This window comes from Gopherus evgoodei, chromosome 23, assembly GCF_007399415.2.
Source record: "Gopherus evgoodei ecotype Sinaloan lineage chromosome 23, rGopEvg1_v1.p, whole genome shotgun sequence".
NCBI classification, from domain to species: Eukaryota; Metazoa; Chordata; order Testudines; family Testudinidae; genus Gopherus; species Gopherus evgoodei.
In genome coordinates this window covers 9,567,666-9,579,174 of record NC_044344.1, presented here as the reverse complement: position 1 = coordinate 9,579,174, position 11,509 = coordinate 9,567,666, and the positions used below count along the sequence as shown (strand labels likewise).

The following is an 11,509-nucleotide window of genomic DNA, read 5'->3' as shown; positions in this document are numbered from 1 at the left end:
CAGGGCTACGACCAGACGGACTTCAGATGAGAGGAGTACACAGAGCGGGCAGCGAGCTCCCCTCTTGCATGTCTTCTGGGCTTCTTCAACCCAGCCCCCAACTCAGAGACACAGACCGTGGTACTTGCAGTAATTACAGGGGTAATTAATATATAATAAGTAATTAAAAATTCGCTCCCTCCCCGTGATGAATACAGGACAGAGATAGAAACCAGGCGCAAAGGCAACGCACGGGGGGAGGTGGAGGACGACCTGTTTTGCATAACCCCGCCCTTCGTGAAGAATTACTCGTCCCCCCTGCCCGCTATGCGGGGTGCCAGGGAGGAGCATCGATTTGCATAGACCCTCCCCGGGTGAATAATTAACCAGACCCCTCCTGGTCGGCGCGCGGCTCACCTCCAGTGCATTACACACAGACAGAGGCCGGGAGAGCGCGTGCGCCCCCGCTCGCGCAAGGGCGGGAGGGAGGCGTAGCTTGAGTTTCTTTCCTCACTCCCCCCGAGACTCCCCCTCCCCAAGCCGAGTGCGCGAGCCCAGAAGGGAGACGGCGCTCGCTCGCGCGCGACTTGGGAGCGACTTGGCTGCGCGGACGCGCGCCGGGCGGGCGCGAGGCCAGAGGCGCGAGGCGCACAGGGGCTGCTGCTCCCTCCCTTGGGACACCCCGCGCGCGCGCGCCCGCCCGTCCCCTCGCGCTCCGCGGGGAGCAGATCCGGAGGAGGGGGGAGCCTTGGGGTGTTTTATAATTTTTTTTGGGGGGGAGGGGGGCTGAGGTAACCGCCGCGGTGGCGCGCGAGAGCCGCTGAGGGGGCAAGAACAGCCACCCTGTCCCCGCCCCGGCAGGGAAGGCTCCCGGGGGCCAGAGGGGATGTGGTGAGAGGGAGGCGCCCGGATTCGGAGGGCAGCTTCGCATCGGAGCCCGCGCTCCGCCGCCCCAGGTAAGGGCAGCGACTCCTGAGGGGGAGGCGCTGGGGCCAGGCGGGAGGAGGGGGTGTGTGGGGGGATTAGGCGGTGTGTGTCGATGGGAGGGGGGGGGAGAGGTGTGCGGGGATGGGCGCTGGCGTGTGGGAGGCGGGAGGGGTGCGGGGATTTGGCGGCGTAGCCATGTGGGGGGTGTCGCGATATTTCGTGACATATCGGGGTCTGTGTGGCGATAGTGGTATCGATTGGAAATCGCGTCAGTCACCCCCTCCCCCATGGATGGGTGGGAGGTTGGCGGGGCGCCCAGCGTATCTGAGGGGGACCGGCTCAGCAGCGCAGAGATCCCCGGACTGAGCCTGGGCCAGTCGGGCCGGGGGTGCATTGATAATTGGGGTGAAATTATGTTGACAAGGGCCGCATTGTTCGCACCTATGGGAGTGACGCTACTGGCGACCAGATCCATCCGTGAGCCGCGTTCATGGGGGTGGGTAAATGGTACACACACACACACGGAGTTGTAGTAATAGGGACTGGTTCAAAAATACCTTAATAGTGTGGTATTGACAGCGAATTGATCACATGAGGGCTAGGATCCCTTCTGCCAATATAAAGAGGGACTGTCAATTGCATAGATATTGCACCTCTTGTATGGAGACTGGCTCAATATAATGTAAGGACCAGTAGTGTCAGTAGTGTCAAATAGATGGCTACTGGATCAGTGATATCAATTTGTAATACGGTGACCAGATGTCCGGGTTTTATAGGGACAGTCCTGATTTTGGGTCTTTTTCTTATATAGGCACCTATTAAGCCCAATTTTTCACATTTGCTGTCTGGTCACCCTAATTTGCAATAAATAATTTGAAGCTCACAGTAATAATTTGTGGTTATTTATATATTTAAGTACTGTAATAAATGCTAGGCTAATAAGATTAATTTACTAAAATGATATCAATAAAAACCATGTTTTTCAATTAAAAGATCAAGTAAATGTCCTTAAAACAACAGATTGAATGGGTATAAGGTAGGTCTTAAATGATATAGTATACTTTTATATGTATAATAATAAGATAGATCTTAAATGAGATATTTTTATATATATAATATTTTATATTTTAAAAGCTAATAGGTTTAACTATAATGATGCAATGAGACAAACCTCCCCTTAAGCAGTGTGGAAAAATAAAGACAAAGGGGAAAAAAGTGGCTGTCAGAACATGATGTATTTTATTTCCAGAGACTTTGCTGCTGCAGAGAGAATTCACATGAAAGAAACACACACAAAAAAGCTGTTACTTGTGTGCTATGCAAGGAAAACAAGGGTTAAATATCTTCCCTTCCTACCCTTCCCATAGTGTGAATAAAGATAAAAAATATGGAGCAAATTGAAAAATACAGCAGAATTTTATTTATTACAGGTGTTCTTGGGTTGATTGTTGGAGGCTAAAATGTAAAAAGAAATGAGATATGAGACAGACAGTTTCTATTACATGTATGTTTTACCAGGGAAAGAGAGGGTCTCACACCCATTTCTGAGTGGAAGTTCAGGAAGAAATGTAATATGGTAAACCAGCTGTGAGGGAACTGTATGTTTGTGTCTTTTTAAAAAAGTGAAAATAACTAATATAAGGAAAATGAAACAAAATATGCTGACCAAATATTTTTGATCTGGTGGAATTCAGTAATAGGAGCTGAAATGGTTAATTAATACTCTTTGGGAATCGGAACATAGATTTGTGTCTGTTAAGTGTATTGTAGCAAGGATGAAATTGGGTGAGGGGGAGAACAACAACATGGAAAGATGTCCATAGAATCCTGCTTGCAGCATTTCCCAGGTGGAGCTTGGAACGATGGATCTGAAGCACTAGCGTTTAGATGAAAAATGAAAGGAAAACCATAAACCTTCACAAAAAAAAAAACTCCTAATGTGAAAATGTAAAGACAAGCGAATAAAGTGTGTGCGTTTTGCCAAGAACATCTGTTTTTAAGAAAATTGCTAGTTTATATTCACACTTGAATTTCTTAATGGAGTGACAAAGACTGTGTGTGTGTATAAAATGAAATGTAAGATTTATAAGCAAGTCAATTATAAAGCTATTTTATATTGGTTGTTGTGGTTTGGCGTAATCAGGATCCCATTATATGTCAAATTTTGGGCTTGTGACTGAGGGTTTCTGGAAAGAATGGAGTCGTAATGCCTGAGTAAAGGGTCCTTGAGCTATCTTATTTGCTGTAGATAGGGTATCTTGGGGAGTGGTGACTAGCACACTATGCAGTAGTCTACTCTTTATTGCTTCTCCTAAAAGAGCCTCAGTAAATAGTACTGCATTTGCTTCTCTTACTACCAGACACCAAAGGCAACATATACACAAGAAGCTATACACACTCCCAAAACTTGCCATCCACGCCCCACGTAGAGCTCAGAGGAGTGCTGTATGTAGCCTGCTCTGATTTAGTGTATGTGCAAGGAAGGCTAGAATTTTGCCTGTAAAAATTTAATTTATTATTACTACTTGCCTGTACAGTGCTATATATGAAAGTGAAGTTGAATTAATATAGTGCCTAGAAAATAAATTTAATATCTTTAGTGATTGCTTGGCTTTCCCTCTATAGCCATTCCTATCTGCCTTTTTGCCTTCCATATTTTGCATTTGCTACCACTAGAACTCATGACATAGTCTTTTGAAGTGATTGGTGTACTGTGAATCAGGTTACCATGGATCTCATACTTCTGTAAATGATTATTAAACACATCCAATTAGAGTCTTTTAAAGTTTCAGATTACTAGGAAATAAGTGTGATTAGCTTTTGAATAATGAGCTATACACATTACTATGGCTAACGGTCCATCAATGTGTCCACTATATTCAATGAAGTTTTTCTAAAGTAAGGTCTCTAGTCTACAAAAACTTACAAACATACTTCATGTTGTGCATGCTAGTATGTCCACTGAAGTCAATGGGGCAACTTGTGTGTTTAAAGCAGCAGTTTTCCACCTTTGGCGTGGACCCCTGGGGGTCTGCAGACTATGTCTAAGTTTTCCAAAGGGGTCTGCACATGCATCTGAAATTTTTTTAGGGGTCTGCAAATGAAAAAAAGTTGAAAACCACTGGTTTAAAGTTGCAAAGAGTCCTGTGGCACCTTATAGACTAACAGACGTCTTGGAGCACGAGCTTTCGTGGGTGAATACCCACTTCGTCAGATGCATGTAGTGGAAATTTCCAGGGGCAGGTATATATATGCAGGCAAGCTAGAGATAATGAGGTAGTTCAATCAGGGAGGATGAGGCCCTGTTCTAGCAGTTGAGGTGTGAAAACCAAGGGAGGAGAAACTGGTTCTGTAATTGGCAAGCCATTCACAGTCTTTGTTTAATCCTGAGCTGATGGCGTCAAATATACCTGCCCTGGAAATTTCCACTACATGCATGTGACGAAGTGGGTATTCACCCACGAAAGCTCATGCTCCAAAACATCTGTTAGTCTATAAGGTGCCACAGGACTCTTTGCTGCTTTTACAGATCCAGACTAACACGGCTACCCCTCTGATACTTGATTTAAAGTTAAGCTTGTGCATGCAGGTTTGGATCCTAAGTGAACAATAAAAACATGCTCCATGTGGAATATTGTTGTGCTTGCCATCAGTCTACTTCAGCAGCTAACTTTTTAGTTTTAAACAACTTTGGGTCTTCTGCAGAGTTCTGTGTCTTCAGATCCTTCTTTGTGTGCCTATTATTTTAATAGTTTTGTTTAATTTGTGTAGATTTAATAATTTTTTAAATTTCAGAGTATTTTCTATATTGGTGGCAATAATAGCATTTTCATGTAATTTAAAATAGAAACAATGGGAAAAATCCCTTTCATATGACCTGCAATAAAAGAATAATATTTCTGCCTTCTTTTATTTCTTTATACAGTATAATGAAAGCCTGATTTTTTTTAAAGTTGTCTATATTCCTGCTTATGTTTTTTATTAGAAAAATTAGGTCTTGAATTCCCTGTTTTGCTTTCTTGAGGAACAGGAGAACTAATGGTTAGTTCATGAGTAAGTAAGCTTCCTATCTAGTCTAGTTTTTTTTTTTTTAAATCAGCCACCTGCTTTTAAATCCCTCCAATGTACCTTTTCTGTTTTTTGTTAAACATCATAACAATGCAGAAAAGGATGTAAATGTTTTTTTTTCTTTTGCAAAACAGGTTTTAGGTTTAAATTTTCAGAGTAATACAGGTGGCGTTAGCTCTGTGACTTCTGATAACATCAATGATAGCTGTGTGGTGAAATCCATTTCTAAAGCTTTGAAAATGTATCCTACAGTATCTCCTTAATGTATGCGGTAACTGCCTTTCCATAAGTGTGTATTGCTTATGCTCAGCGCAGTATCCGGAATGCTCAAACTCCACAGTGTTACTGATACAATGGTTTATAACCATATGATAAAATTTATCATTATTCCTGAGATTATGTCCCACCATCTTTTGATGTTTTTATTTAAAAAAAAAAAAAAGGAATGTACAAAAACCTTCTTTATAAGTGCTATTTAAGGGTCTAAGACAGGAGTCGGCAACCTTTCAGAAGTGGTGTGCCGAGTCTTCGTTTATTCACTCTAATTTAAGGTTTTGTGTGCCAGTGATACATTTTAACCTTTTTAGAAGGTCTCTTTCTAGAAGCCTATAATATATAACTAAACTATTGTTGAATGTAAAGTAAATAAGGTTTCAAAATGTTTGTTGGATTGGGGCTTTAAAAAATAGATTGTGAAGCTGTAGCATATTATGAACTTGTTAGAGCTTGTTGTAAAAAGTTTGTAAAATAATCACATCATATGGAGCTGTCCTGGTCTTTTTCCTTTTGTGATCTTCTAATAAAATTTGTTTTTTTTTTTTTTTGTTAAAAAAATCAGCCACTTTAAATATTAAATATACATTAGATTCATTAGAAGGAAGTGGGAGAAATGAGAGGACCCAGGTGCTTGTGCAGAAGCCGATTGAATTCAGTGGGGCTCCATGTGTGTGCATTCTTACACAGTGATCTGATTTTAAGACCAGGATCGTATGTCTCGATTTTGTTGATTACTTTTGGGGGGTCTTCTATGCCCCCAAAAAAAAAAAATTCTGTGCACAGTATTTTAAAATACTGCATATTTTATTTGTCAAAATAACACAACATACCAATGCAAGATTCAATTATTTTGGTAATGTATTTCAAAATACCTATCAGCAAGTATGTCTGTAACAATAGAAACAACAAAAAAATTCAGGAAATGTTTTTTGACAAACAGATGCCTTACTAGTCATATTACTACAGAACCTTGAGTAATAATTCATTTAAACTACAATACAGAAATGTATTTCCTGCACTCCCCAGAAGCAGTGCAAAGGCTTGGGCGGGATCAGGTATAATGGAGAAGCTGCGGAAAAGGGAAGTAATTGCTGTGAAGGAGCCTGGATGTGATCTTGGTGGGTTACTGGGTGTAGGTGGCAGAAGTATGGAAGAGGTTTTTTGGGGGTGGGAGGGATTGTTTTGGAGTCTCCCCCATGCAGACCTTGGCTGACCCCTAGCCTCTCCCCCTTTCAGTCAGTTGGGCACATCTGCCCCTTTTCCCTATGTGTCCTTGCATCTCCACTCAACCACCTCTTCCCCTGTCCTCATTGGTCGCTGTACCCCTACTCAGCCACACCTCCTCCTCTGTCCGCCCCCCACTAGCCCTTTTGAACCCCAGTCTATGACCCCCAGCAGCCTCATGTGCCCTACATTGGCCCTCCATCTGTATCCCATGTCACATCCTCTGGCCTCCTGGCAGGGTGCTGTGAGGAACGCAGCCTCTTCTCTTCCCTATCCACAGCTGGGACTACTTCCACCCAGGAATGGTGGCTCTCTATTTTGGTGCCACAGCAGCCCCTGGTGAGTAAAAGGGGTATAACTGCAGCATTTCTCTAGCTGAATGTATTTTCTGCGGAGAAAAAAACATTTCTGTACGGGACATGAACTCTGTGCATGTGCAGTAGTACAGAATTCTCCCAGGAGTAATTGGTTCATAAGCCAGAGGAGACTCCAACTTGCTCTTCTAGAGCTATATTAGACATATAATTCTACTGGAAGAACAAAGCTGGTTTCACTGGGTTTTGTGACAAATTTCTGTGTTAAAGTGATACTCTGAAGTTTTTTTTTTTTTAAATGAAGAGATCTTCAGTTTTTTAAAACTCTTGCTTGCACTAGAAGACTTAAAGTTTAAAATACTTCTCTAGCTACTTTGGCTTTCTATTTGGCCAGCATTTATTATTGCATGTTTCCAGTACAACTTGAAATAAACATGTTTCTTTTTATGCTGGTAGACAAACAAGCACATAATCTGAGTACAGTGTGTTTTTAAAATCAAATTTTAATTTATAAGTCTTTAAGAAAACAGACTGCATAGTCTTGCACACTCTCATCAATAATGGTATAAAAATAAAATAAATATGTCTAACTTGGAAGCCTCTTGATTTTTGTGCCACGTTTGAGAGAGTGCATAATTTCAGTGGAATCAATATTCCACTCATAGGAATATATTTGACTACTATAGATTGAGCTACTATAGTATTTGTTAGTTTATGCTGTACATAAAGCAAGCCTTTATTTAAAATCTGCCACCACAGTAAGACATTTGATATAAAAAAAAGATATTTTGGCTCTTGAAGAGAGAGGGATTTCCTGCCAGATAGGCTGTATTTTGGCCCTTAAACATTTGACAATGCTTCCCCTCCTTCTTCTCTTTCCCTGCTGTTTGTTAGCAAGGCTCTGAAAATTCAGAGCCATCATTTACCAAATAAGCAGCAACCGCAAGCAGTGATTTGTAGGTCCTGGTCTTGCCTAGATGTACACATCTATGTAAGTTTTAAGCACATGAGTAATCCTGTTGAGTTCAGTGGGACTACTCGTGTGCATTTTGGGACCTTAGTTCTGAATAGGAATGGTATTGTATGAGCTAGTGGCTGGGGGAATTATGTAAGTAGTATACTTTCTCAAATTGATAGAAGTAATGCAAAAATATGAAATGAATCATGCTTGTTGACGTTCTTGTTATTACTGTCCAGTAGTTGTCACTTAGTCACTGTTTATAGGGCGAACACATTTTTGGCTGAAAGATTGTGGTTTAGAGTAGACTAGTGTTATTGTGGTGTCAGTCTGAAGTTAAAATTGAGAGTCAATGTTGAATTGAAAGGGCGTTTTATAGTACAATCCTATATTCATAATTTCTAAGATTCGGAGTAATTTGTTACACACTGCTATTCTGTTAATATGTAATAAGGAATAATTAGATAAGATGGCAGAAATCCAAAATGAGGGTCCAATCCTGCAAGCCCTGATTTATGTGAATAATCCTTATTTTGCACCACAACTAGTCCCATTGTTGTAAACTAATTTCACAGAAACTATCAAAGAACCATTTGATTAGGATTTTTGATTACACTGTGGTGGGCCATTAAAACTAGCTCTATTAGCGCTTTCTGTTGATGCCACTTTATAACTGCAGGAGCAAACAAACAATGTGTATCTTCTATTGGAATTGTCCTCCAAGTGAGTGGAAGAATGGAGACAAACTCCCTTCCTACTCTAACTTCAAGTTCTTTAGATCTGAAAGGAGGAATAGGAATGGCATCCAAAGTCTGTGGACTCTGCCCCAGTGGAAGACAGATTTATGAAAACTCTGTGATCTGAACTTTATGGAGTATTTCTTCCTCCCAGATTGCCTTCCCCAAATGTTTCTGTGAAAGGAGGCAGTATGGTCCTCAGTCATTAGTGAGAATTTGTGAGTTTTGGTTGTACACTAGCACTTCTGCAACTTCAGCATTTGCTATGAAGTTTTTATGTTGAGGTATGTAGCTTACCCAAAGCATTCTGGTGAATGGTTGGTCAAAAGAATCTGTCATGTTTATCCGTAGAAGAAGAGAGTCCCAGGCTTCTGCTGCAGTGTGGGTGAACTGCACAGATACTCCAGCCTGTAGAGGTCTAGGGACCTGGAACAGGACAGGACAAAAGGAGTTTTCTCCAATAGCTCAGTTCAGGATCACAGAAAAAATCCTTGTGGAATTTCAAGGACGAAAAGTGTTACTTTTTAAAACTGAACTTCAGTATATCGCGAGAGGGATGCTTCAGACCACAGAAACACCCTGTACATAGCCGGGTTAATTGCAGTGAAAGAAGTACAAAGACAATGGTAAGTTAAAAATCACAGCTGTTTCTCTGCTTCCCCCCTCCCTCCCAGTTGTGGAACAACTTGGGTTGCCAGTTCAATGTTTTCAGGCAGCCTTTTACATTATTGAGTGGGTTCAGAGTGGTGTAGTTACAGGGATGGCATTGTAAGATGATTATTTTTTAATAAACAGGAATGCCTGAGCAAAAATGTGCACTTTTCCAGTAAAAATTCACTTTTAAATCCCCTTTTTACTGTTTGCATTTCCCAGTCTCTATTTTCAGTTCCACATGGGGGAGGGTGTGGGGATGCCAAGGTGCTGGCATGCATCTGCCATTGGTGGAAACTTGTTGCTACCCAGGGCTTGTAATAACTTTTTGCATTGGTTCATAGAACAGAAGTCCTTCCCACTCCTATATTAATAAACATTACATTGGAGCCAGAAACTTATCAGACTCTGGAGTGGCTTCTGCCTTTTCCATTTTTGCTGCTATTTCCACAGTGAGCCATTCCTCAGGGGTGTCATCCAAAAGCTCCTCAGAGTACAGCCTCAGGACATGCTGCAGTTGCTTCTCTGCGACCCAAGTCATAGAATTATCATCATGCCAAACCAGCTTGATTTCCTTCTTTGACAAGATAGCTGATTTGGTGGATGGGGGAATGTGGTGGATACCTGAACTTCAGCAATGCTTTTGACACAGTTCTACATGACATTCCGGAGAAATGCAGGCTTGACAGAACTATCATTAAGTGAATACACAATTGGTTAAACAACTGAAAACAAAGAGTAACTATACTTCTACCTTGATATAACTCTGTCCTTGGGAGCCAAAAAATCTTATTGTGTTATAGGTGAAACCGTGGTATATGGAACTTGCTTTGATCCACCGGAGTGTGCAACCGTGCCCCCCTGGAGCACTCTTTACCACATTATATCCAAATTTGTGTAATATCGGGTTGCATTATATCAAGGTAGAGGTGTATTACTGGAATGATGTTGGATTGGAGGGAGGTCTCAAGAGGGGTTCCACAGGGATCTGTTCTCAGTGTGGGGGTGGTTAACATAGAATCACAGAACTGGAAGGGATGTTGAGAGGTCATCTAGTCCAGTCCTCTACACTCATGGCAGGACTAATTATCTAGACCATTCCTTACAGGTGTTTGTCTAACCTGCTCTTAAAAGTCTCTAATGATGGAGATTCCACAACTTCGCTAGACAATTTATTCCAGTGCTTAACCACCCTGACAGGAAGTTTTTCCTAATGTCCAACCTGAACCTTCCTGGCTGCATTTTAAGCCCATTGCTTCTTGTCCTATCAGAGGTTAAGAAAAACAATTTTTCTTCCTCCTCCTTGTTACAACCTTTTACATACTAGAAAACTGTTATCATGTTACCCCTAAGTCTTCTCTTTTCCAGACTAAAGAAATCCAATTTTTTCAATCTTTCCTCATAGGTCATGTTTTCTAGACCTTTAGTCATTTTTGTTGCTCTTCTCTGGACTCTCTCCAATTTGTTCACCTCTTTCCTGAAAGTGCCGCCTGGAACTGGACACAATACTCCAGTTGAGGCCTAATCAGCGCAGAGTAGAATGGAAGAATTACTTCTCGTGTCTTCCTTACAACACTCCTACCAAGACATCTCAGAATGATGTTTGCTTTTTTTCCAACAGTATTACACTACTGACTCATATTTAGCTTGTAGTCCACTATGACCCCTAGATCTCTTTTCGCAGTACTCCTTCCTAGGCAGTCATTTTGTATGTGTGCAACTGATTGTTCCTTCCTAAGTGGAGTACTTTGCATTTGTCCTTATTGAATTTCAGCCTATTTACGTCAGAGCATTTCTCCAGCTTGTCCAGATCATTTTGAATTTTAATCCTATCCTCCAAAGCACTTGCAACCCCTTCCAGCTTAGTATCATCCGCAAACTTTATAAGTGTATTCTGTATGCCATTCTCTGACTCACTGATGGAGATATTGAACAGAACTGGACCCAGAACTGATCCCTGCGGGACCCCACTCATTATGCCCTTCCAGCATGACTGTGAACCACTGATAACTGCTCTCTGGGAGTGGTTTTCCGACCAGTTTTGCACCCACCTTATAGTAACTCTATCTAGGTTGAATTTCCCTTGTTTATTTATGAGAAGGTCATACAAGACAGTATCAAAAGCTTTACTAAAGTCAAGATATACCATGTCTACTGCTTTCCCCCTGTCCATGTGCTTGTAACCCTGTCAAAGAAAGCTATCAGGTTGGTTTGACATGATTTGTTTTTTGACAAATCCATGCTGACTGTTACATATCACCTTATATCTTCCAGATCAGTGGTTCCCAAACTTGTTTCGCTGCTTGTGCAGGGAAAGCCCCTGGTGGACCAGGCCGGTTTGTTTACCTGCCGCGTCCACAGGTTTGGATGATCGC

At 41.7% G+C, this 11,509-nt stretch overlaps 1 protein-coding gene across 8 annotated transcripts in view; it reads left to right on the top strand.

Annotated features, from left to right (window-relative positions):
- The first annotated feature begins 782 nt into the window (after positions 1–782).
- Positions 783–11,509, top strand: part of TANC2 (tetratricopeptide repeat, ankyrin repeat and coiled-coil containing 2) — a 617,479-nt gene continuing 606,752 nt past the window's right edge. For all 8 annotated transcript variants that reach the window (XM_030541301.1, XM_030541300.1, XM_030541298.1 and 5 more), the window contains exon 1: positions 783–935. The gene's annotated coding sequence lies outside the window, so the exon portion shown is untranslated. The remainder of the gene's footprint in view (positions 936–11,509) is intronic.